This window comes from Camponotus floridanus, unplaced genomic scaffold (genome assembly GCF_003227725.1).
Source record: "Camponotus floridanus strain SB8 unplaced genomic scaffold, Cflo_v7.5 scaffold166, whole genome shotgun sequence".
In the NCBI taxonomy this organism is placed as follows: domain Eukaryota; kingdom Metazoa; phylum Arthropoda; class Insecta; order Hymenoptera; family Formicidae; genus Camponotus; species Camponotus floridanus.
The window spans coordinates 169,529-175,340 of record NW_020229288.1 but is presented as its reverse complement, the minus strand read 5'-3'; the positions used below and the strand labels follow the sequence as shown (position 1 = coordinate 175,340).

The following is a 5,812-nucleotide window of genomic DNA, read 5'->3' as shown; positions in this document are numbered from 1 at the left end:
GGGTATTATCGGATAGTTTATATAAATCAGTATTTCCTGTAACAGAAATATGACAAAATCAATGAAATTTACGATTACATGCGTGTTTACTTGAAGTATACACAGGATGTTCCATTTTAATTGTGCACCCCGACCCATACAGCACAGAACCTTTCAAATACATTGCAGCAATGTTGCAATATTGCAGATTGCAATGTAATATTGTAGAGACATTGCAGGAATATACAAGTGTAACATTTCATGAGAAATGTTACAGCAACATTACAGAAGCATGCAATATTTTATAATCGTTCTTTTAATTAAAAAAATTATATATATATATATATATATATATATACATATGTATGTATATACATATGTTTTATATATACATACAACATGCATAAATAATAAAATTCTTGTTTACTAAAAAGCTTATATATTATACACACACATTTAAGAATACTTAAAAAACATAAATAGTAAGATTTAGACAAATAGACCAGTCATTAATTCGACTCTTAAAAAATTCTCAACAGTAATAGATCGATTTACTGCTTTAAGGCCGCAGCACACACTTTTGCATAAGCGCATAACCGTAAGCGTAGGAAAATTGATTGGTTCATTTTCTTATGCATATACTTGGGGACCAATCAATTTCCTTATGCTTATGGTTATGCGCTTATGCAAAAGTGTGTGCTGCGGCCTTTAGTCTTATTAAATAAATTTTACTATGTTTTTCCTAATCTTAAGCCGTAATCACACTACGGGTTGCGAACTTGGTCGCGGTTGGAATGGACCAATCGGAGTAGCCAAACGGCAAATTGCTTTTCTCTGATTGGTCAATTTCAACCGCGACCGAGCCCGCAACCCATAGTGTGATTACGGCTTTAAAGTGTCTTTCAAAGAGCTAGTATGAAAAGACATCTTAATAAAGCGTCTGCTATGACGCTGCTATCGACGATATACATGTATACACGTGTGTGACAAGTAGTGGTAATAAATAAGTGCAACAATATGGCGATTGTCCTGCATGCCACGTTCCGATTGTGTAATTATTATTGATTTTATATTTCTTTTTTCTATGTTTTACTTTATATTTACATATTATTATTCACTCTATTGTGCTAATTTGTTTGTGATTGTATGCTATGTGCGATGTCTGAAAGTTGAAACGATATTTTCAGATTAGTTTTGGATATTGGATATTCTATATATCATTAAAAATAAATCTAATAAAGAAGCTCAAGTACGGATATTATATCTAGAAGAAAAGGCTTAAATATCTAATCTGGCAGTGATTTTTCTGATATTGAAAAATTATAAACATAATTATTGGCAAAATTTTTAAACGGTAAAAGGTAAGTGGAAAGAAAGAGAGAAATTTATTTTTATATATTTTTTTATTTGACCTCTCTTTAGATGATTAATTGTAAATAATGAATCTATGAATATACACGTTTGCATCTTGGTTAACCTATATGAATTTAGTACTCTATTTTTAATAAAGTTTTAGTACATAAAATGATATGCGCAATATATAAAGTGATATTTTGTTTCTTTGTAACAACATTTCCATGTATGAATGTTTGTGTGTATAGTTCCCAGATAGCACAAAGAGTTTAAAAAGAATTTTTATGTCACAAGATCTGAGTTCATTTTCAGATGCAAAAAGAATTCTTTTACATAAAAGAATTCTTTTTACATTTGAAAGTGAACTCAGATTTTGTGACATAAAAATAAATTCTTTTTAAACTCTGTGCTATCTGGGATCATACTATAAAAAATATGATATTTATAATATACAAATAATAATGAAAATAACTATAAACTTATAACTATAAACAATTATAAATGAAATATTATCATTTTATATACTAAAAACTTTGCTCATTAAAAGTAGGAATTCACATAGGTTCTCCTAAAATAGGTCTTCCTAAAATCTAAAATATAGAAATTTTAATTCTTACATATTTTATAATTTAAGCAGTATATTTAAATATGTATTTATTTTTTTAGCATATTGTACATGTGTATAAATAGCTTATTATTATTTTTATTTTATTATTATTATCATATTATTATTATTTTAATCTAACTAAATATGATATAATTATTATTTTAATATAATTAAATATGATTAATTCACATAAAAATACTTCTGTTTCGAAACGTCATATCAGACGAATTATTGCGAATGAAACAAGCATAGATATTGCGGGATCTTCTAGACAAATTGTAGAACAATCAGATGCTGTAAATATTTTTGTCGAAAATGACTTAGATTTACAAAATTGTTCTCATGGAAATATTGAAAATATTGAAAGTAATCATATTATATCTATGGAAAATATAAATCTTAATTACTTACCTTATAATATTATTGAGAGAGAAAATAACAATGAATCTTCGAATTCTAATATAGTAAATAACATTAATGATCAGGATAATGATGAAAAATTCAGAAACGCTATAGCTGAGTGGGCTGTGTCATTTAATATTCCCCATAATGCATGCAATGCATTATTAAAAATTTTACAAAAACATACATCTTGTAACTTTTCCAAAGATACAAGAACTTTATTGCAAACTCCACGACAAAATAATATTATAAAAATATGTGGAGGTGAATTTTTTTATTTAGGCTTAAATAATATTGTTAAAAAAATGTTATTAAAATCTAATGATAAACATATTAATTTACTTGTTAATATTGATGGCCTTCCTTTAGCAAAATCATCTCATGCGGCTTTATGGCCTATTCTGTGTTCAAATACAAAAGATAATGCTGTATATCTTGCTGGGGCATATTTTGGATATAAGAAACCAGAAAATTTTAATATTTATTTGCAACCTTTGATAGATGATTTAATTGAATTAATAAGGGAAGATTATCTTTATGCTAACAATGTTATCAAAATTAGATTGTTTAATTTAATATGTGATGCTCCTGCAAAATCTTTAGTATTGTGCGTAAAAGGTCATACTAGATTTTACAGTTGTACCAAATGTATCATTAAAGGGGAATATGTAAATGGCAGAATCTGCTTTCCGTTTAGAACAAAATCATATCCTTTAAGGAGAGATGAATTGTTTGCTATTAACGCTTATACAGATTTCCAAACTGGTTACAGTATTATCAATAACATTCCAGAGTTTTTACCTATAAGCAATACTCCACTTGATTATATGCATCTTATATGTTTAGGTGTAGTTAAGAAAGTGATACTTCTTTGGACGAAAGGACCACTTTCTGTCCGTTTAAACTTAAGATCAATTAACAAAATATCATATTTGTTAATATTACTTAAAACCTCTACTCCAAATGAATTTGTTAGAAGACCACGCTCTATAAATGATGTAAAACTGTGGAAAGCTGTAGAATTTCGAAACTTCCTTTTATATACAGGTCCTATCGTATTAAAATCTATATTAAAAAAAGACATATATTATCATTTTATCACACTTCATATGGCTATCACAATTCTTACACGTCCAAACTTATACCAAGAAAATTTTATAAATTATGCTGAAGCTTTACTTAATAATTTCGTCGGATCTTTTGAAACATTGTATGGTAGACAATATATATCACACAATATTCATAACCTTCTACATTTATGTTCAGACGTACGAAGATTTGGCCCACTAGATAATTTCAGTGCTTTCCGTTTCGAAAATTATATGACAAGTATAAAAAGACAATTAAGAAAAAATGAAAAACCTGTGCAACAATTAATGAACAGATATAAGGAAAAAGAATATATGGATTCATTGTTATTAAAACATAATTGCAATAATAAGAAATATGTTTGTAAATATTGTATTTGCATAAAAATGGACCAATATGTAATGATCTTAATGTTACATCACAATACTTGCAAGTATCAAATGAAATATTTACTATAAATTGCAAAGGTTTTAGTAATAATTGTTGCATTTTAAAAAATAATGTATGTATTTTGGTTTTGAATATAATTGAAGATAATAATAAAGATATTTTTCTTATTGGTAAGAAGCTTAAATATATAGGAGATGTGTATAAAACACCTTGTAAGTCTAGTCAATTTAATATTAGAATGATGGTCACAAGTAGTGATAATATTTTTTCTTGGCCAATTACAGATGTGTTATATAAAGTGTGGAAAATTTCTTATAGAAATGAATCAAATACATTCGCAATATTTCCGCTAAATCATTCTGCTAAATAATTTTATGAGAATTAATCATATATTTCCTCTCTTTTAAATATGTGAATTAATCACATATTTCTTATAATAATGTTAAATATACACAAGTACAACTAGTACCTGCTATCAGAGAAAAATGAATGATAGCGGATTCATAATTGCTGAGTTTGATGATGGACTACAGTTAATACCAACAATATGGTTCAATGCGGAAAAACAATCGTGTATATGGCCTGGCCATTTTAAAACCAAATTCCGCATAAATAAAGCAATAATAACAAAAGAAATACCACAGGAAGAATTTGATTGATGAGTTACCAATCAAGAGAATCTTCGGCACAGCAGGTAAATGAATTATTTTCTTAAGTAGTATGTATGTACACGCACATATATGTATAATTGTTGTCTTTATTTTGTTTTCTTTTTTTATTTTATTTTCATAAATAAGACACTTATGAAAAAGGCATGGAAAAATTGGTCCTAGCACAGGCTACATCTAATATAGAAAATATTGAAATCTCATCTAACGAATTAAAAGAAATAAAGAAAAAAAGAAGGCGGATTCAAGCAAAAAAAAAATGTCATCCTCAGAAATGTCATCATCATCAGAAGATTTTCTTTTGCAAGAGAATAAAGAAAATCGAATGACGCAAAATAATAAAATATTGCCTGCTTTTCCACAAATAGAACATTTTGTGCCTAATTATAAATCGCGAGATAAATGTAAAGAGAATTTTGGTAATGAATTATCCGAAAGAAATTCTACTTATAATAGAATAAATATAGTTCATGGTAAGCAACTAGTATAAGAATAACTGGCAATCATACTATAATAATCATAAATGTATCATAAAATCATATAATGTATAACTTATGTTTATGAATGCGCAACATTATTAATATTCTTATTAATTTATCTTCCTATATAGATGTCAACAAAAAAATTGATACAAATAACCAAAGCAATCTTAAACTAAAAAGCTCTATTCAAGAGAACACCAGCCAAGAAAATACTTACTCTGATGGTATACGTATTATACATTCTAATAATTTTTTTTTAATTATATAAAATAGGAATATAAAATATACGTATTTTATATATAACGTTTAGAAGTAAATAATACTAGTCATAAAAACAAAAGTTTATAAAAGAAATATTTATTTTAGAATTTAAGAAGCAAATATTAACAAAATTAAATAAAATTTTATATAAACTTGACACACTTGACAATAGAGAAATAAATATTCTTGAAAGAATAAATATTCTTGAACAAAAGATGACATGTAATTATATTAATGAAGAATTTCATATTGAATTTCCACTTTCATCTATATCAGAATTAACATATTTCGAGGGGCAATTGGAAGAAGCAAAATTTAAAAATCACGTGGTACAGTATTTATCTTATTTTTTATAATTTATAATAAATATTTATAATGAAATTTATTCTGTTATTATTTGTACAATTTTATTTTTCAGCTTTACATTTTGAGATTGGTAGGTGGAAGTACTGCGCATATAATGACACGCAATATATTGAAAAAAATTATAACAAATACTTTGGCTCAAGATTTTAGCTGGGCAGGAAAAAAAACTAAACGTTGTTTCAAAGACTTAAGTCTCACAAAAATAATCATACGTG

At 26.5% G+C, this 5,812-nt stretch overlaps 1 pseudogene; it reads left to right on the top strand.

Moving 5' to 3' along the window:
* Positions 1–981: 981 nt before the first annotated feature.
* On the top strand, positions 982–5,151 carry LOC112637434 (annotated as a pseudogene).
* Positions 5,152–5,812: the final 661 nt, after the last annotated feature.